Source organism: Spermophilus citellus (assembly GCF_964194105.1).
Source record: "Spermophilus citellus genome assembly, chromosome: 16".
Taxonomy (NCBI): Eukaryota; Metazoa; Chordata; class Mammalia; order Rodentia; family Sciuridae; genus Spermophilus; species Spermophilus citellus.
Window position 1 is genome coordinate 33,176,171 of NC_138196.1, and position 21,956 is coordinate 33,198,126.

Genomic DNA, 21,956 nt, shown 5'->3' on the forward strand with positions numbered 1-21,956 from the left:
GTCCCCCTGTACAGCTTGAGATATTTAATAAAGTAAAGCCCTCAGGATCAAGGGGCTTCAATCCCCCCCCCCACTCCTTTCTGCAGCTCGCGCTGGAGTGCTTTAAAGCCTGCCTTGCGTCTGTCTCTCTCTCCAGAAAGCCTTTCATGCCGCCGTGCCAGACTGACATTTTGACAAGTTGCCACGAGTGACATCTGATTTGTACAAATTTCAAGACTAATAAATCTACCTGTCAAAGCGGAAACTTTAAAAGGAGCTAAGCCCAGCGGGTATAGTTTAACAGAACTCAAGTTGATGAAACTGTAGGATGGAGAAATTATATCTGTCACAATCCACCCACATTAGTTCTGCAGAAATGTTGGCAACTGAAACAAACGTCTTTCACGGGTGTTACCGAAAAAAAAAAATTAAAAATAAAAAAAAAAATTTTTAATCCAAAAAGGAGATTGTTAATACCCCGAGTAACAAGTAACAGTTCTATTTGTAAACTAACAAATTTTATTTATTTAATTTTTAATTTCATTGCAGATGTTAGAAGTGACTCTCCTCCTACCTCCTTAGCTGTCTCGCTGGAATCCGGACTTTCCATTCAAGCTGAGGCCCATCAATCATTCTGCGGCTCCTGGCTTGCTCACTCTTAGAGTGAGTCCTAGGCGGTGGTGGCCTCGGCTTGCTGGGTGAGACAGACTCGCTCCCCACAGTCTTGCATCCTGGGGACCCTGAGAGGACCCCATTCCCCAGGGTCAGATGCAAAAGGCACTGAATCATGTTGCAGCAGCCCCACCTCCCAATTTTGAGCTGGAGGCCCTCAACTGGCCCCCATTCTGCATGCTGCCGTGTGATTTTTGTTTTGAGATTGTGGACCTTTATGGAGAAGTTGGGGGTGGAGACAACTAAAGAGAGAGGTACTTATGATCCTGGCTGACTTTTTAATTTTTTATCCTAACTTCCCTTCCTATCTCGGATGAGTCCGCTTTTGTCCTGCATCATCATGTCAGAGATGTTGAAGAAGTCAGAATTCACAGACCAGAAGAAGAAACTAGGTGAAGGACAAGTGGGCCTCTTCAGGATTCCCTTATACTTAGAAAATCAGTAAAAAGCCTGCAACAAAGCCCCTTGCTGGATTAGTCATCCCTCCCTGCGCCCCCACCCCAACACACACACACCGTCCCCACCCTCAAGGTCAGAGAGGAGGAGAAATGCTCTAGCTCTCAGTTTCAGCTTCTGGAAGTAGCCTCCTATTGCCCTTAGGGGGGTATAAGCTGTTCTCTGTTTGCAGCCTCAACAAGCCATAACCTCCAAATAATCATTGTTATTACTGCTACCTTTCCTCCTGGGGGTTCAAAATGGGATCTCATTTGACCTCTTACTCATTCAGTTAAGAAGTAAGCCAGCAGGGACAAAAGGCATCTTTCTTCTCATGTTCGGTCAGACATGAAGACTTGGGGTCACCCCCAGCAAACTGACTCTGGAGTCCAGCACTCCGGGGTGAGGATAAGGCCAAGCTAGGAGAGCCTGTGGTCCTTCCCCTCCCTCTCCACATAGCTGCTTGCTCGCTTCAATTCTGGAACTTCTGCTTAATTTTCTCTTGGCTAGGTCAATATCTAGAAGTTAACACCTTTTCTATTTCTTGGCGTGCTCTCGGAGCTCAGTATGTGAAAGCAGAGTTAACAAGGATGATGCTCATGATGATGACTATGAGGCTGAGGGGAGCTAAAGAGGGTTTCGAACGACAATTGGGGATGAGCCCAGAGACCCAGAGCCGCCGTCTTGTAGGTTAGGGAACACAATGCCAATCTCTCTGCAGCACACTGGGGTTGCTACTAGTTGTACCCAATTCAACTTCTTTTTTCCTGTCAATTAAATATTTGTTATGCAGATTTCATGTCCAAGACACTCTGCTCAGCACTGTATGAATTATGGAGAAGTGTAAAACATGATCTTGTCCTAAAAGAGTTTACAGTCCATATGGGGTGTTGAAACAGTGATATAAACAAAGTAACACAGAACAAAATAGATCCCGACTGAGAACAAAGTGAGCTGAAGTACAAAAAGAAAGCCTGGGAAGAGAGAGAAAAGGACACCAGACCCAGCCCTGTTGCCAACTGGCCACGGGACCTCGCCGAGAACCGCCCTCTGTTAAATGAGATGGTTGACCAGATGACCCCGAGGCCTCTACATGTTCTGTGGGTTTTTGAGAAGAGAAGCTGGGAGGTTTGACACTCAAAAGATCCTTATAAACTATAAACAGTTATGCAATTGCCAGTTGTTACTGTCACCATGGGCTGGGCTGAACGGGCCTGTCTTCACCAAGGGAACACATCATGATCCAGCACAGAACAGAGGAGCAAATGAACAAATAACAAAAAAGAAAAAAAAGAGAGAGACCTCTGAAGAGGGAGGGAATTCAGTCCTACTTGGCTCTCGCTCTGCCTTTTGCTCCCACAGCATGAGCTGCAGCACCCAACAGCTCACCACCCTGGCATTAGTGTAGGTCTCCCCACTGCCATGGGAAACAGGCAAGGTCAGCAGATCAGCAGATCAGGACAGCAAGAGGCGTCTCACAGGACACACCAAAAGGGCTTTTTCTAGACAGGATCAGGCAAAACCACAAATGAGGACAGCAGGCTTTGGAAATGGGAGACCCTAGAACAGCCAGATAAAAACCCTGTGGCAGGACCCCAGGCCACCAAGCCACTCCCTCCCCGTCACAGCCCAGGGAACAGCCAAGTTCACCAAGCTTAGAACCCCAGGGTCTGAGAGGCATGTGTGGGGGTGTATCAGCCTCTACAGACAGGAGCCTGGGGGAAAGTATCCTGAAATTCTTTAAGACCACATATTAGACAGGTAGGGGACCGAATGCTCCCGTAACCCAAGGATTCTCTGTGTCACACGAATTACCACTAGCAGAGTCCCCAACCTATTTGATTCATATATTGAACTGAATCAGGGAAAATTTTTCAGAGATAATTAGGAAACCAAAGCACAGAGAAGTTTGGCATCTGATCTACAACCACACAGCCAACCAGCAGAAGATTTAGAAACTGCTGGGTTGAGTTTTCCTTTGAGACAGTTGCTTTTTACTTCTTTTTCCCTCCACGGCAAGATAGTCCCTTCAGGGAATGCCTCAGTTATGCCAAATGTGACTAATAAAAAAGAAATTGTTTAAAGGGTTTTTCTTTCCCCTAAAATAAACATTTCACTTGATGTTTTATGGGGTTGGTGTTTGCTAACCCTTAAAGTTTCCTTGCCTAGCAAACTGGAGACCGGTTTCCCTTACATAAGGAGCCTGCTCATGATCGGAGGTGAGTCAAGTCTTAGGAGAGACACAGGCCCCACAACAAGGCCTAGGTAGCAGCCCAGAGCAGGTCCAGAGGGCTGAGGCCCAGGCGGGGATCTGCAGAATCAAGGGACTGCCTTCCTCCCTGAAGGGAGGCTGGCTGCTGTGTCCCTGGACTCCGCGCTCCCCGTGCACTTCCATAGCCCATTGCCTCCTGTCTGGGGCCCATTACCCACGCGGCAGGAGAACTTCAGTTTGAAAGGAGAATAGAGGCCCACCTCTTTCTACTGCCTCCAGGCAGCTTTTGGGGTTTTACAAGCAAAGAGAAAAGAGAAAAAGGAAGGAAAAAAAATCTTGAGCTGTTTTTCAAATGTTCTGGGTCTTGGCAAACCCCAAAATGCCTTTTGCCAAATGCTTTTTCCCTTAATTTTTAAACCTCGGGTGTATTTCCAGAACAATCCAATCCATCTGCTTCTGATTCATTTACACTTAACTCATTAGGAGGCTGTTGCGTAAGGAACAGTTTGACGTCCCCAAGATCCCGGGTGAGGGATTCTTCTTCCCCCTTTGAATCAGGGAGAGGCATCTAGCCAGCTGGGCATGGCACATGAACCCAAAAGAAATGAAAGCCTGGCCTGAAACTCCAAGTCCCCAGGATGAGGATAGGCCTCGCTGGTGTCCCCACCCACCGTTCATCTTGTTCTGCTCTTCCCATCCCATCATGATCACCATTATTGCTGCTATTGTCATTAAGGGGATAATAAATGGCCACACAGCTGTGTTAAAGGCTCTGCCTGGTACTCCACTGGGTGTCGTTCTTCATTCACAGGCTCCAAACTCATCTGGTGAGGCACTCTACAAACGCACCCAACCAAGTGCGAGCTATCGGCGGGGCCTCTAGGGAGCACCCGACAGGGGACTCACATCTAAACAGCAGTGCCACCCATTCTGCCTTCTGGGAGGACTGTGAGCCCTTCCAAGGGAGCATGAGGACAGAGCAGTTTCCAAGGGCAGAAGGCAAGGCTGGAACACGTGAGGGTGGCCCCGAGGGACGCACAAAGGAATAAAGCTTACAGCTTTGCAGGAGCATGAATGGCTGGCCAACCACCCAGGGGTCAAGGAAATGGCTCTTCTCTCCCATCTTCCATTTCTTGATTATCCTCATCCTCAAAACCACATTTGAATAGTACAGAGATCTATGGAAGATAGATGATCCATGCCCTTTGCTGAGAACCAAGGGACCCCAAAAGGCAGACAAAATGGCCTCCCCTTGAGTCCTGTGTAGCCCATCAGGGGAAACGGGATGTTGTTGTTGTTTTGTTTTGTTTTGTTTTGTTTTGCCTGAGGCTATGTCACTAGCAAGTAAGCAGGGCAGAGGAACAATAAGAGTTGTCTACTGAGGAGAGAGGACTCGGGCTGTACCGGTCAGGGACACCTTCCTGGGGGCAGACCAGCAGACCAGTGCTCGGCTGGGCACGAGGAGGAGGTGCGGTCCTGGAGGAGGACGCAAGGTTGAGGCTCAGCAGCAGGAAGGAGCATGGCAGGCTTGGGGGCCATCAGTCACCATGTGGAGGAACAAAGGCAAATGAGTGGAAAAGTAGGTTGTAGGTGATTCATCTGGAAAGCCTGGCCTGGATCCCAAAGGCAAGAGTGAGTCATGGGAGGGTTTTGAGCATGGAAGAGAGACGGAGACAGCAGTGTTTTAGGAGAAATAATCTAGTGCTAATGCACAGGGTGGACCGACGTGAAGACAGACTGAGGGCAGGGGACCAGTTAGGAGTCTGTTGCAATCACTCAGGCATGTAATGACAGGGATCTCAAACAGGGTGGTGACAGTGACGGAGAGAGAGAAAGGAAGGCAGCAAGGGGACCGGATGACTCAGTGGTGGAGGACCCTGAGCAAGGGGGAGATGTCACAGAAACCCAGGAGTGTGTCGAGTGAGGGCAGAGCGTTTTCAACTCCAGCTGACATTTATGGAGCAGTTAATATGCACCAGACACTGTGCTGAGTACCTCGCGTGAACTATCTCAGTCTTTACCACAGAAGGGTGCACCAGGGACCCTCATGGCCATGGGTTGAACGTCCCCTCCAAAACTCACGCTGGAAATTAAATTGCCATTGTAACAGTATTAACAGGTAGGACTTTTAAGAGGTGATGAGTTCATGAGCGGATTAAAGCTCATGGGTTCGTTCCATTGGGAGCAGGCTCCACACAAAAGAATAAGTTTGGTCTGATTTTCTCCCTCTTTCTCCTACACTCACTTGTCCTCCCACCTCTGCCTTCCACCAGGAGATGACCCTCACAAGTTGCCAGTGCTGTGCTCTCAGCTTTCCCAGCCTCCAGAACCAAATAACCTTCCATTGTATGTGAGTGACCTAGCCTCAGGTATTCTGTTATAGCCACAGAAAACAGACCAGGACAATTATTATCTCTATTTTTCTGATGAGGAACTGGGACTTAGATAGGTTCGTTACTTTCCCCACAAACTCACATAGGGAATGGGCAGGGACTTGAGCCTTTAACCACACTGATTTGCTGTTTCACCACCACTAATTCCCCCAACCAAGCCTCCATTCCTGTCTTACTCATCTCCTCACTGACCCTCACATGCCCGCACTCACTCACACACCACCCCTCCCAGCCTAAATCCAGATCAAGCCTTGACTCCTTCCAGAAATCTCCATCACCACATGAGCTCCTGCGGATCTTCTCCTTTTCCCACCACCTCTGAGATGCACTGTCGTCATCACAGACATCAGCCTCTAATTACACAGCATTCTCTATTGACTCGGTCGGTTCCTCTGTTCACATGTTTCCTGGCTTTGGGGCTTGACACTGGTGCCAAGTCGGAACCCCAGCCTTGCCCCTTAAGTAGTTATGTAGCCTTGGGCAAATTACTCAACCTCTTTAAGCCTGTTTCCTTAGCTGTCAGTTGGAGATAAAAGGGTTATTGTCAAGATTTGATGAGAACATGCCTGGCACATGAAAGGCACTCTGTGAATGGTATCTATCAAAACAATTAGAGTTGTTTTTATTAATAGACCCATGACAGACAATGTATGTCCAAAGCTTTGGACATAGTAGGTACTCAAGGATCATTCTGTAACTCATTTCTTCATCAGTTTCAACAGTTAATAGACATTTCAGTATTCGGCACCAAGAGTCTTTAAATGATTACATTTATTTCAAGGCTTTTAAAACAAATGTAGGGAGTGAAGAGATCCTGCCATGGCATGTTTAAGACAGGGGATCTCCAAAACCAGGATCGGAATTCAGAGGCAAGGCTGACACCCACAGCAGAGGGCCCGGCACGCTCCGGCTTTCCTTGGGAAGGGGAATCACCAGCTCATCCCAACCCGGTAGATGGGACTCAGACCACACTGATGGCTCTGCTAGTCTCAACAATATCAGGTCCCCTCTCACCCAGCTAGCCCCACCCAAGGCAGCCCCATGAGAGGAAGTTCCCGTTCATAACTGGAAGTCCATTCTGGACTGTGGGCATAGCTCCGTCAGAGGGCTTGCCTACTGTGTTCAAGGCCCTGGGTCCCCATGATAATAATAATAATAATAATAATAATAATAATAATAATAATAGGCCATCTGTTCACATTTCCCCTTCAGTATCCTGTCTCATCCCCTCTCAGTCTCACGTAGCCCTCCCTGCATTCTTCTTGATCACCTGAAAGGCCAGTACCCCAGCCCCCGTGGCACCCACAACAGGTCCCCAGCAAGACAAGCCAGGCTTCTCTCTCCTCCCACTGTCCTATCAAGTCCAGGGCCCACCAGCTGCCTCTAGGTTACAATTCACAGTGAGGTATTAATGATGGAAAGCTTATTAAACACTTAAAGCAAAAGAGGGAAGCACCTTAAACCCTCTCCCTGAAAATAAAATAAAAATGAACCATGTGGAAAAGAGTGAAGAAGGTGAATTTGTGTAGGGAAGAGGAAGCTGGTATTTCAATGACTGGTCTCTAAAGCTAACACCCCAGTCTTGATTTTCTTTCTTCTTTAAAATAATACACATGGGACTTCTGCATGGGACAAACATGGAATGGAAACAAAAATTGTGGGGGAGTGGGGGCCCACAGTGGAAGTCTCTAGAAGTGGAGGAACTGCAAGCCACATGTTCAGGGACAGGAGCCAAGGGCGGCAAGAAGACCCCCCGGCTCCACACAGGCCTGGAGACCTTCCTGCAGCTGGCACAGGGCACCTGACCCTTGGAAGCAAGTTCCTGGCTCACTGAGGCTGGGTAGCCATTCCCTATCCCTCTGCACAGCAGAATCAGCCGGGCTGGATGCTGGGAGAGGGAGGAGGAAAATGCAAGAGTGTGGAAATGCAGCCTCAGCAGGGGGATGCTGCTCAGGGTGAGCAAGAGAGAGGAGAGGAGCCTCAGGCCTCTCAGAGGGAGACAACCCACCCGATGCTGGATCAGTCTCAAGTGCAGCCAGCAGTGGGGACAGTTGGGCCACTGGGCTCTGTGAATGACTTGTCAGCCCAAGATCCTGGCAATTGACTCTTTCTTCTTTTTAATGGGGATTCAGGGGCCCCCACTCTCACACAGGCACAGACTCCAAGGGAGGGTGGCAGGAGGAGTCAAACCCCAAAGCTCATCTTAGGCTTTCAAACCGCACAGGCTGTGCTTGGGGAAAATGTCACCGCTTGGCTGAGAGCATGGGTGGCACTGGCAGGCAGGGAGAGGCAGAGAACGGGAACCGAATTTAGGAGTGACTGGAAGGTCGACAAGAAGGAAGAGCGTGTATATACATAGAAACAAGAAGCACTCTCGAGCCTGGCTCGGGCGCTCGCTCTCGGAGCACCCACCGCCGCTCCTGGGCTGGAAGAACTGGCAGTTCCAGGCTGTCTCCTGCTGGACGCCACCCACACCAGGCTCGCTCCTACTCCCAGCCTTTGCTTCTGCTGACTTCCAAATTTGCAGTGTCACTTTGCCACCTCTACTGTCACCATGGTCATCACACACACACACACACACACACACACACCCCTATCCAGACTTCAAGGCTGGCTCTAGCCTTGAAGACACCTTCCTGTCCAAGAATATTGATCTCCCATCTTCTCACCACTTATGGCTCTTCCCCACGCCCCAGAATTTTCAATAATCTGAGCCAAATGAGATTTGGCCTTTGATCCTAATCGGCCCTTGTATTGTTCCTAGAGGTTCAAGTACATCTTGTTTCTTAAAATGGCTCACCCCCTGAGATCAAGAATGTGGCCATTTGCTCCCCCTGCGTTGGCCTCTGTGTCCAGCACGTGGTTAGGGAAAACACAGAGGGGCATGGGCATGGGCTGACTGGATTTTGAACCCTGTTCTCCTGACTGGCCACCGAGGAACGAGTCCCCCAGGCCCTGGGAAACAGCCACAAGTCCCTTCTCCTTCTTTCTCATAAGCAAAGGTTCTTTTCCATGTTTTCCCCACCCCCACCCCCACCCAAAGCTATTTTGCAGAGAGGCCCTTCTTTTCCAGTCTGGTCAAACCAAAACCTCTTTGCCCAATGCCTAATGATATCCAGTGGCCCAGAGTTGTTATTTGATATCAAAAGATGTCAAAAGCTTTATACTCAAAAAAAAAAAAAAAAAAAAAAAAAAACCCACAACACATGGGGGATTATACCAGGAGAATTTAACTCTCTTAACTGTGACAAAGTCTAGTTAGGGAGATTATAGCTGTTTACCCGAGAAGTAAATACCTCTAAGCCCTGGCCAGGCCAGGAGTAAGGAAGGCTTTTCTGCTAATTCTGTTATCTTACGGGAAGAAAAAGGAGAGGAGAAAAGCAAGAATAAAAGATGAGAAGTGATCATCTCGGAAGTGGGGATCATTCTTGTGTTGTGGCACATGCTGGAAATAAAAGCTAACCACTCTCACAAATCTCACCCAGAGATGACCCTCTCAAACAGAAAGGCCACCTGCCTGCTGCCTCACAGACACGAGAGTCAAGGGGCACCCTAGAGGGGACACAGGGAGATAAATATTCCAGGCCAAAAAAAAAAAGAGAAGAGAAAAAAAAGGGTGGGGGCTGGGAATTTCCAGAAAGAGAAATGGGCAAGACAGAAGGGTTGTCTTTTTGCCTCTCTTGCAGAATATGTGTACACACACACACACACACACACACACACACACACACACGTTATGGTTTGGATGTGAGATGTCCCTCAAAAGCCCATATGTAAGACAATGCAAGAAGGTTTACAGGAGAAATGATTGGATTGGGAAAACCTTAACCCAATCCGTGAATTAATCCTCTGATGGGGATTAACTGAGTGGTGACTAAAGATGGGTAGGGTGTGGCTGGAAGGGATTGGTCATTGAGGGCATGGCTTTGGAGTATATATTTTGTACCTGGCAAGTGGACTCTCTGCTTCCTGATCGTCATGTGAGCTGCTTCCCTCTGCCACACTCTTCTGCCAGTATGACCTGCCTCACCTCAAGCCCCAAGGAATGGAGCTGGCTGGTTGTAGACTGAGATCTCTGAAACCATGAGTCCCCAAATAAACTTTTCCTCCCTAAAATTCTTCTCATCAGATCTTTTAGTTACAGCAGTGAAAAAGCTGATTAAAACACACATGTGTATACACATGTATATAGACACACACATGTATGTACAACTACATGCACACATATATATTTTTTAGACTCCAATAATCTCAAAACCAGAGCAAATTTTTTAAACTATCAAGCAGAAGGATTCTCAATGGTGGTCAAGATGATAGGATGGTGAATGAGCATATTGCCCAGAAAAAGAGGGTGGAAGTAGAGAGAAATGTAGAGTTGACTTACTTTAGAAAATTAAAAATAACATATTGCTTTTGGACTACCAATTACAGTAAATAAAGCCCTACAAAATCTCCTTAGCTTATATAGCACGAACTCTTAAAAAATTGTTTAGAAAATACTGATTCTCATCCATCTTCCCATTTCACAGGCTAGGAAACTGACGTCCAGAGAAAAAAAGTGACTTGCACAAGATCATGCAGCAGGGTTGTTTTTTTTTTTTTTCCGCAAGTCAGGGAAACAAACCAAATCACAGATCATTATGTTACAACAGAAGTACTCTTGTTACCCCAAGTTTTACCCCTGGGCGCCTGGCATGCCAAAGAGCTTCACCACAGAGCATCACTGCTAGGCTCAGCCTGGGGCTTTGGCCATATGAACTATGTCCTCGGCGTAATCGAGAGCCAGAGTCCTCTTAGGAGGTGCCGTGATGATATGGGAAAGAGCCTGGCCTTCCAACATTCAGATTAGATTTGTGCCTCCTCAGCTTGTTAGCGGAGTGAGTAAGAAAACTACTTAACCTTTCTGAGCCTTTGTGTTCTCATCTGTGAACTGGGTGCCCACCTGGCATGACTGCCTCACAGAACTGTTGTAAGGAATGAATGAGATCACGTAACAGAAATGTTTGGTATTCAGAAGACATTCCATTACTTTTAGTTTCTCCAACATCATTTCTCAGTTACTAAAACTATAGAAGACCAAAGAGACCTCCTGAAGTCATTCAATGCTCATCTCGTGCACGGGAAAACAGGACCAAGGAAGAGAGTCCCCATAGAACCTTCTGTCCCCAGTGATGTGCTGCAAGGTGTGGCAGTGACTGCCTGGAGTCTGCCACTCAACCAGGAACCTGCCCCTCCAGGACACTCTCCCTCACCCACCCACTTCAAGCCTGCAGGAAAATTGCAAATCTGTGCCTTCCCTTTTAAAGGTGACCTAAGGACCTTAAATGATCCTGTTCTAAAGAAAAAGTTTGAGCAACCAACAAGAACTTGAGGTGAAACATAAGGGGAGTTTCTCTGATGAGTCCTAGGTGGGAAATAATGGAGACCTGAATTCATTTTCTATTGTTGCCACCATAAATCTAGTGGCTTAAAACAACACAATCCAATATCTTACAGTTTGGGAGGTCCCCGTTATTTCCCAGTTTTCACAGGTCTAAACTCACGTTGTGGGCAGGGCCAAATTCAAGGTAAGAATCTGTTCCCTTGCCTTTTCTAGCTGCCAGAAGCTGCCCATGTTCACTGGCTCATGGGCCCTTCCTTCTTCAAGGTCAATAAGGGCCCTTCCATCTTCAAGGTCCTATGCAATGTCACTGACTCTGATTCTCTGGTCTCCTTGTTTTATTTGCAAGGATCCCTGTGATTGCATTGGGCCATGAGATAATCTGGGTAATCTTCCCATGAAAAAGGTAGCTGATTGGCAGCCTGAATTCCACCTGCATTCTTAATCCCTCCTCACCACAGACACACACACACACACACACACACACACACACACACACACACATGTTACCATATAGCATAACATATTTGCAGATTACAGAAATTAGCACATGGGCATCTTTGAAGAACTATTATTGTGCTTACCCAATACTCAAACCTCCTTCTCAAATTTTTTCCCGAACATTGACAGAGACGTTGCTGGCTGATCAGAGCACACATTTCTGCCTCAGATCCAGGCTTAAATTCCTGTTGAATACAGTGCTTCTGCAGTCACCATGAATCAATTTGACTTGGCTTAGGTGCAAAATCTGCTTGTTGGCCTTGACTACACTCAGTGAACTCTGGACTGGGAACAGGTTTGTCTATGAAATATTCATCTTCTCAGGCCATCTCAAAGTGTCGGTGTCATCCCAGCCAAAGGCAGAGAGTGGGCGAATGCCATCGTTCTATCTCATTTCTGATATCAAAGCAGCTTCCCTGGCTAAGTGTTCCCTCCCAGTCCTCCCTCTGGGACCACTGTTAATAGTAGGAATTTTCCTGGTCACCTGTGCTTGGGGATTTTCTATCTGAGCACCAAGCTGTCCACTTTTTTGGGGTCCATGCAGGCACCTACTTCCCAGTCTGCTCGGCACTGCCCCCACAGTCCTCATTCCTCAGAGACAAGACGTGCTCTTCCCCTGGAGTCATTCCTTATTGTTGGTCTCAGGAGAGGGAGCTGCACTGCCAGCTGAGTCTACCCATCAAACTGGTTGAAAAATTGTATCTGTCTTCCTTACCTTTAGAGGGTTTTGTCCAAATGTCCCTGACAACTGATGAATGGTCCAAAGCTCCATCATACCTGGCCAGAAGAAGGAAATGGGTACACTTCTCCATACCGTCCCAGCCCCTGGCAGAAAAACAAAGAAGGAATAAACAAAGGTCATAATCAAGGGGACAACACGACTATGTCACTCAAAAAACATCCTTGCTCTTATGCTAACTGGATATGGTGTGGGGACAAGTCACTTCAGGCCCCTGTGAGATTTCGTTTCATCTAGTCTAAAAAAGAATGTTAGGCCAACTTAGTTCTAGGATTTCTTTAAAAACCTTGGAGCAAACGGTGTCAGCTTTCACAGCCTGGAGTGACTCCAAAAAAAAAAAGAGGAACGAGACTGTCAGAGAACAAGTTATGGGTTCTGGGGACATTCAGCCAAAAAAAGAGAAGATGGCAGGCCCATAATGGGCCTTGTCCCAATAGCATATGATTCAATGGATGACAATGACATGACTTTCATTGACTCACTCAGGGCATCAGTCCCCTATAAGTACCTCCCAATGTTCCTTAGTGCCTACGGGATGTCCCTGTGTCTCCTCAAGCCACACACAGTTCATTTTCTGGTCACCTGCCATTTTGTTTCCTCCCCCATGGTTTGCTGCAGGTCCCCTGCAAGATAATGGGCACTGCCATCTTGGGCTGGGTGCTGCCATCCCGCCATCTCAGAGTTGCTGGAGGCCTGGGATACCAAAGAACTACAAGTTCCATGGAAATCATGTCATGATTTCAGCTAGCACCAAGCAGTCACTGGGGAATAAGTCCAGGGACTTGACTTGGGAGTAAGATACAAACAGAAGAGAAGTCCTCTTTTTCCTCTCCATTGGCCTCCCAAGAAGTCCAACAGGGGCCGAAGTATGGGGTGAATCCAATCGTGAACCATTCACCAGGACGTGCTCAGAACTGCTCCTTTCCTCCTGCAATCAAAGCTGGGTTTACAGGTCAGGTGTTTGTGCCTGGTTCCTTCTTCCTTCCAGATGATACCTTTCCCAGGAGGCCCCACAGCCTGTGGTACACACAGGCTCCTCACAGGCCCACGTTCACCAGGCCTGCTCAGACATGTCCAGGCCAGGCCTGGGCTTAAGCTGGGGCTCCCTGCACACTTAATATGTAACAGCCTGCCATGGTGCGGAGGCACTGTGTTTACGTGGCCCAGGTACCAGAAGACCAGTCAGAGGAAGCCACAAAGAAACAGAGATTGTTTTCCTTATATGTGAAGGCAAAAATCTAATAGATCTCTCTGTACTGGAGTGAAATTCCTCAGGGGGTCAGGAGGACCCTGTAATGTGAACCACTAAACCATTTAGCGAGATGTCTGAGTGTCAGGCATCCAGCCCCGGAAATCTGTACGTCTAACATTGTTCACTGGTGGGAAAGTACTGCTTGAATTGTCCTGGAATAAAAATCCCAGGGTTAGCCACTAGCCTTATTGCCCAGAAAGAAGAACCATCCAAATTCTCCTTCAGAGTCCAGTGATCAAGGCTGAGCCCCTCTTGGCTCACAGATGAAAGAGTAGGGGATAGCGGCCAGGACCCTCTACAACTCTCAAGCCCATCTCCATGTGATTGGGTCCAAAGAAGATATGCTGAGTATGATCCCATGTTTTGGAGTCAAGTTTGTCAGGAGAAGAGGTGTTTCAGGGAGCATGGTAGCTACACTTGAACGTACTAAGAGCTGCGTGAAGCAGAAGTGCATTCAGGTTATCAAGTTCAGGAAGTAAAAGTTCACATGGGATCTGAGTCAAAGCACTTGGACTTGAGCTATACTGCCCCTCATGTGCAAATCTCTCGGCCTCCTGTTCCTCAACTGTAAAGTCACCCAATGACCGCACATCACAAGGTCATTGTGACAAATCAAGATCATCATTTGATAGTGCATTGTGAACTGTAATTGGTGTCCCCAAGCTGAGCTCTTCAAGTGTGTCTTGTTCAGCTCTCTACACCCAGTTCCTGACACCCCTCCTGCTGTATATCATGCCAGTATTCAATAAATGGCCATTGAATGAACTTGATGTTTGTCCAGAGGACAGAAGGCAATCGATAGTTAAAGGTCCTAAGGAAGGTAAATCTATCTCACAGCCAGAGGAGTTCACCAGGCTCATTCAGAGGCAGAGAGCTCTTTTCCATGGAGAAGTTCAATTCCAGAGCCTCAGACGAAGCCAGAAATGCTCTAGAGTGAATTCTCCTTGTAGGACATGAGAAATAGAGAGTAGAGAAGCCACACCAAGGAATAGACTCTTCACTGAAACTCTGCCTTCCTCATGAGCCCAGGAGCTCGGCTCCCACACACATGAGCACCTTAGCACCAACAATTCAAGTTGAGGCCTCACCACAATCACAAAGCATTATATGCCATGCACCTTTGGGACACCCAACAACAACAGCAAATATAATATCTGTTCACATCAGGTTTACCAGAAAACCACACTATCTCCCTAGACCTCTGAAACCAACATGCTATAATGGTGGGACTCTTCACTTAAGCAACTGCTCTAGATAAGCACCAGATTCATTCATTCATTCAAGTGTTAAATATGCACATAATCTATGACTGGCACTGTATTGGAAGGTGGGGAGGTAAGGACAGGAGCTGAATCATCAGAGATGGCAGCAAGAGTCAGGTACAGCAGTTGGCAAAATAGATCTGTTCTTTCTCAGGGACCTGCAAATCCATCAGGGTGTATGGTTGATTGCCCACTCCAAAAATCACATGGAGAGTTAATTGACACTGTGAGAGTGCTGGTATAAGGTCCTTGCTTAGCATCTGGACAGCTGCCTTAAGTGACAGACCCATTTTAAGAAAAATTCTGCTTTCCCGCCCAAGGGCGTTTTTGAGAAAGGCTCACCACTCCCTCCTACCAACCCAACCCCTAACCACCTGCATGAGGACCTCCTGGGCTCCAATTCCTGAGCCTGCCCCATAAAAGTCCCAGAACCCAATCCTGTTTTGCCTCTCTCTGCTATAAAGAGATGGCCTTTATTTGTCAGCTCTGAAAAACAAACTCTCATGTGTATCTCTGCCTGGTCTCTCTCTTTCATTTCTCACTTGTCCATATTTTGTTCCTCGCTTTCCCTTCAAAGGGATGGTAGGCCTCTCAAGAGGTGATCAGGTCATGAGGCTGGTGACTGGGTTTGATTGTTATCACAGGTTTAGGTTAATTGTCAGGAGTGGCTTTATTACAGAAGCAAGTTCAGCCTCCTCAGGGCCCTTGCTCCTGCCCTCTTACACTCATGCACCCTTTTGTCATGAGATGCCCTCTGTTGTATTATGATGCAACATGAAGCCCTCACCAGACTCTGCCGACATCTCAATAGTGGACTTCCCAATCTCCAGAACCATGAAAAATAAACTTCTGTATTTTGTAAATTATCCAGTCTGGTATTTGTGTTATAGCAACACAAAACCGACTCAGATACAGGGACACAAACATTATGTAATAAATAAGTATATAATTACACACTGTGATAAGTATTAAGAAAGAAAAGCAAGGGAGTATGGAAGGGCCATCACGGGGCCAGAGTCAAGAAAAGACTTCTCCAAGGATGCAGCATCTGTGCTGAGACCTGAAGGCTGAGTCCAGGTAAACCAGCTGGAGAGCCGTGTGAGGCTGTCCTGGTGTTTTGAGGTGGTCCAAAGGTGAAAGAAGGCAGGTACGGTTGGAAATTGTGAGCAGGCGGGGGCTTTTCTAACTTATTCTAAATGCAACGGATAACCAGCAAAGAAGGATGAGAGCAGACTCATGCCTTTAAAAGATCACCTAGAAGATGGGTTTGGAAGGGGCCCAGGAACACAGGCCTTTGAAGTTATATTGTTGTTTAGCAGAGGGGGGCTGCTGATGGTGACTTGCACAAACGTGGGGTAGTGGCACCAAGGTCCTAACAAAAATCGATTCTACTTGAGCTCCCACCTACAGGAAGAGGTAAAAGAGCAAAGGAGAAAACAATCCTGTGTGCTCAGGGAAAATTATGGGAATAAATTTAAAGCAATGCTAAAGTCTTAGAGCATCTGAAGACATATAATTAAAGTAAAAGGATAGATCTTAAGCACAGATCGTTCACATAGCCTCAAGCCACTACTTAAAGGAAAAAAGAATAGAAGGAAATACACCACTATGTTAACAGCCATCATCTGGAGCTTTTTACTTCCATCTTTGTGTTTCTGTTTGCCAAGTAGCTTGCCATTATTTACATGTTTCTTCTGTAATCAGGAAAAAAATATCCATAAGTTAATTTTAAAAATAAAATCGTGTTGCCTTCTCACGTTCTGGGTGTGTCAATGGGAAAGATTTCAAGGGTCCTCTGGGACTTCATCTTTCCGTGCAGACTGATGTCCTTCCCCAGGGGAATCAAGGCAGACGCTCCGCAACACGGTGACAGCAGAGTCACACTCTCAGCAATTCCTTTCCCTTGGACAAAAACACAGACCTGTCCTCACTTTCCTCCACTTCCCTGATAACAGACACAGTTCCTCTGTGCAGCCTAACAGGGCCTCCTGGCCACGCCCTCTCAGAGAGATGGCTCCCCTCGGAGCCACCTTGTCCCTGGCTCCTGAGCTGCTGCCCACTGGACCCGTTGTACCCATCTGAGTCCAGTTACGCACACTGGATTTTCTCTCAAGAATGCAGAATTGAGACAATTAGACTAAATTAGAGAATGATAGTATTTAAACAAAAATATGGCCCTGTAGCACTGAGATACACGTGATGCAGAGCAAGTCAAAGGCATAAAAAAAGTATAGCTAACTACCCCGCTGCCCCAGGAATCCAAGAGGGGAACGAGGCAGGAACAGAGAGGGAGGTAAGAGACCTCATGGCTCCGTGGCAGGCAGAGAAAGCAGCTTCAGTTAGGGGTTACACTTCCGTTCCCCAGATGGTCTGTCTCTTAGTTGTCTGTGAGATGGGATTTTGCCTCTTCTCCATAAATCTTGTTTGCCTGAAATTAGGGAGTTTTTCTTCCTTATAACCAAAGAGCTTCAACTAAGAATTTCCCTTCTACAGATGTTTCAGTGTTGCAAAAGTAATACATCCAGTAGAAACCCATATTTCCAACTTTGAATTTTGACCTTTTCCCAAGCCAGTGGTAGGCACTATAATCCTCCTTCGCCAGCTCCCAGGCAGCTGTGCAATCATGAGAGAATGTTCTACACTCTACAGTAGACTATGTTGCTAAGAATGGAGGGTGAAGCCGGGTTCAGTGACCCACATCTGTAATCCCAGAGGCTCAGGAGGCTGAGACAAGAGGATCGTGAGTTCAAAGCCAGCCTCAGAAACAGCGAGATGCTAAGCAATTCAGTGAGACCCTATCTCTAAATAAAATACAAAATAGGGCTGGGGATGTGGCTCAGTAGTTAAGTACCCCTGAGTTCAAATCCTGGTACCAAAAAAAAAAAAAAGAGTGGAGGGTGGATAGATTGGATATAGTAAATGTGTTTTCAATTTAACAATATTTTCCACTTAGGAGGGGTTTATTGGGACTTCTCCCCAAGGTACAGTCAAGGAGCATCTGCATTCCACTAACAACCCAACCTATTATCTGTCTACAGATATTCCACCCTGCTGATAATCAAGCCCGCCACCCATGCCATGGGCTAGAGTCTCTTCCCCTTGCCCAGGGCTCCCTCCATCCAAAAGGTCGCACCACCCAGCCAGGTCAAGCCAAGCTGCAGCTCCAAGCTGGTGCAGCATCTGCACTCCACAAATGAAACAAACCAAGGTCCCCTGCAACCCCCTTCAAGGACCATCGTGCACCACCCTCAGGAAGCACACCATGCCCTGTGACCTCTGGATCTGCCCACAGGCAGAGGTTTGCCCCTGGGGAGAAGCCCCTGCAGGAGGGCCAATGGCCCAGCTGCCACTGCCTCCAGCCAGAGGAGAGAGGGAGTTTGACAGCTCCAAGGTAAAGCCTCTTTTTATTAAGACAACACAGCAAACTTTTTTAACCACAGCTGACATCACTCTAATAAATCACCATCATGTCTTGTGGGATAGAAAAAGCCAAAACACTGTCACATTTGATTTTGCTGGCTACTCGAGTCTCGAGAACAAACCATGTGTTTTTAATCAACAACACTTTGTTTTGCATTTCTCAGACCCCAATACTCTTTAAATAGTTGCTTTTACCAGAGGGCTATTTTAAACCCAGGGCCAGCTTATTTGCAGAGGACATTAAGAAACAGAACACCATGTTACCGGCTCCGCAGGCTTATCCCCAGCACTTTCTCTTCTGTGATGATTATGTATTATGAGGTTGTATCTGTCTATTTCAGAGGGGGGCTTTCCTCTCCCCTCTTTGGGAATTTAATTAGATGTCTTCCCAGAAAGTTGGAGTTTTTTTGGTTTCTCTAACAGGCAACCCGACTGGGTTATGGGAAAACAGCAAACTTCCAGCCAAAGGAAACAGAGAGAGTCACATCTGGAACTAGGATTCCAAAGGAGGTGGCAGAGGAGGGGGACTGTTGGAAGGGAAAGAAGCAATAAAACAAGATTTCCGGAATGGCACATGTCAATTTTTGCATGCACACAGGCCCCAGACCTCTCCGAGGTGGATGTGCTCCGGCAAGCTGAAGGAGGCTTGCATGGTGTTCCTTTTTATTTTGCTGGGAATGGGTGGCACCTCAAGGCAAGAATAAGCCTCAGGAAGCTGTCAGTGAAAGCGGCCACTTGCCTGACTGTTGGATATGCCAGAACCTTGACAATGATTGACAGCTGGGTTCATCTTGTCCAGACATCTGTCTCTAACAACACCTGACTTGACAAAGACAACAAAAAGGGACCGAGACACAAGATCCCAATCTAAACTAGAGAAAAACTCCATACTGTTTGCTGAACAGTTCACTTAAGCCCAGTTGAACGGTGCAGTCAAAAATATAGGCATGGCTACTGTGTGATTCTGGTGTCAACTGCCACCCCTCAGCCAAATGGTAAGATTTTGATTACATGGTCTTTTTTCCTTGAGTGACTACTGAAATCCTCTGATACGGATCACATCAGGGTTTTCCTCTGGGGTGGCCCGGATCATTCAGCCTTTGCTGATCAGCTCATGCTGCACAGGGTAGCTGATAACACTCAGACCTGTTGGACATCAAACTCCTCTTTTCTAGGACCTTAGCAGATCATTCACCTGCAAAGGACTCTCCACCATGCAAAGTTCCTTCTTTAATGAAGAGTCTTCAGCTATATTCTCTGGTTATTCCTTTTTCTTCTTAATATGCTGTAAATTCATGAAATACAGCATACGCATGAAACTGCTCCATGAAAAACTCACTCTGACAATGTCCACTACAAAAGTGCCTGCCCCTAAGCATGTTCTGCAACTGTGCTTTATATAATTGTATATTGTATGTTATGTGTAGGTAAGTAATTTATATCCATCCCTGTCACTTGGGGAGGGGAGAATCCTCCAGGCTGAGTGCTGTCTGGAAGACCCTCTGCCATTATCAGAAGCCCTTTGTTCCACAGTCAGTTCTCTCCCCCTCCAGCCAAAGCATCCCTGGGTTTAGCTGTTCATTTGTAGGCTCACTGGGTTTTGCTGCATTAGCACTCCAGGTATGAGGGTTCCATTTGATCATGTAAGTATATTGGCAGTGACTATTTACAAGCCCAGGCTAGGAATTACTTTTCCAATTGAGTATTACAAATAGGTGTTCAAACTTGTGACCTGGGTCCTTAATGTTCTGTGGCAAATGCTTTCATTTATTTCATTACCTTCTAGAATAAACTAGGAAGCCTGGAAAGATAATGAAATGTTGGAAAATGTCTTCTGGTTGCTATTTTATAGGTATACAAGACTAGATTCAGAAGGAGGTAAGTGGGTGTAAGAATGTGTGTGTGTGTGTGTATGTGTGTATATGTGTGTGTGTGTGTGTGTGTGTGTGTGTGTTGCAGCTTCCAGGATTGACACTAGGCAGTCACCTTTAGGCAAGCCTCCATTGTCTCTCAGTTGTCTGCAACCACTGACTTCCCAGGGTCTCCCATCCAGGGCCATGATGCTCTCCAGATGCATGGAGGTATAGGGTTAGGGTTAGGAAAACATAGAGATTTGTTACTCAAAGTGTGGTCCATAAAATTGTGGTATTTGCCTGCCAGTTAAAAATGCAGACTGGGGTTGTGTCTCAGTGGTAGAGTGCTTGCTTAGCACGTGTAAGGCACTAGGTTTGATCCTCAGCACTACATATAAATAAATAAAATAAAGGTATTGTGTCCAACTACAACTAAAAAAGGTTTTTAACTTATTTTTTAAAATGCAGAAATTCTTCAACCCCACACTTACTAACTCAACATGCATTGCCATAAGATCCCTAACTGATGGCATAAACCCTATTTGAGAAGCATTAGTATTTCTTAACCCTACATGTTATAATCCATGAGGACAGTTATAACACTATTGATACCAAGCTTTTAACTTCAGACTAACAAAATCAGAATCTCTAGAGGTGGGGCTTAGGCATTAGAATTTTACCTATCCCAGTCATTTCAATATCCAGCCAGGGTGAAGACAGTTAGCCCTAAAAGGAAAATCATTTATTGATCATCTACTATATGCCAAACACTGGTTGGGAATTTTACAGAGGTTTTCTTTATTTTTTATTTTTTTTAGAGAGAGAGAGAGAATTTTAATATTTATTTTTTAGTTATCGGCGGACACAACATCCTTGTTTTGTATGTGGTGCTGAGGATCGAACCTGGGCCGCACGCATGCCAGGCGAGTGAGCCACTGCTTGAGCCACATCCCCAGCCCGGGTTTTCTTTATTTTTACCACAACCCTAGAAGGGTAAGCATTATTCTCTCTGCATCAGAGATACCAGGTCTTATATCCCAAAGGTCTCATGCCCAAGTAGGCATTTGGACCCAGAGCCTTGAGCTCTGGGCACCACCTATTCAATGTGCAAATGACAGCTGTGTCCCCACACTGGAGGACTATTTACAAACAGGGGCAAAAAGCCATGAAGCTCCAGGAAGCCCAGAGTGGAAGAATGCAATGTTCTACTTATAAATCAGCAAACTGGTGTGGAAAGGGGACAGTGAGTGGCAAGAGCACCAACATGAGAGTGCTGCCACTGACCAGCTGGGGATCTACTGGACCGTGTCCTGCCAAGAAAGGCCAGTGCAGCAGTCCATAGTCTAAAAGACCAGCCACCCAGGGGGAGCTTCCCAGGGCTCCTGCCTAGTAGCATCCAGAAAAGCCAGGTCAGTCGGGTGAAGGATTTCAGCGGGGTTTAATGGGACATTTATGAGCAAACCGTACTTATTAGTAAACAATAATTATAAGAGAGCAAGTGCCCCAGGGGGAGCAGGTAACATGAGGCCCCTTTTTTCTAATGCCCTCCATGTGCAAACCCCATTTGGAATTAAAACATCCCTGCTGTCAACAGGAGTGTTTAAAGAGACCTGGATTTCTGTAATATAAGCAGTAATTCTGATGTCTACTGTTAATTGAAGGCTTCATCATTTACAGGGTGCTTTCACATACACTAATGCATTTAATCCTCACAACGAGCCTGTGAGGCAAGTATTTTTATTCATCTCATTTTTAGATGAGGAAGCTGAAGCTCTGGGGATATGAGGTGGCAAGCACAAGGTCACGCAGCTTGTGACTGAGTCACGGAGATGGAATTTGAATTCAGGCCTTCAAGGCT

General features: G+C 46.6%; 1 long non-coding RNA gene across 1 annotated transcript in view; it reads right to left on the bottom strand.

Annotated features, from left to right (window-relative positions):
- The window catches only part of LOC308635253, a 171,776-nt gene that overhangs the window by 145,639 nt on the left and 4,181 nt on the right, over positions 1-21,956 (bottom strand). The window contains exon 2 of the long non-coding RNA XR_014019173.1: positions 12,288-12,397. This is a non-coding gene — a long non-coding RNA (uncharacterized lncRNA). The remainder of the gene's footprint in view (positions 1-12,287; positions 12,398-21,956) is intronic.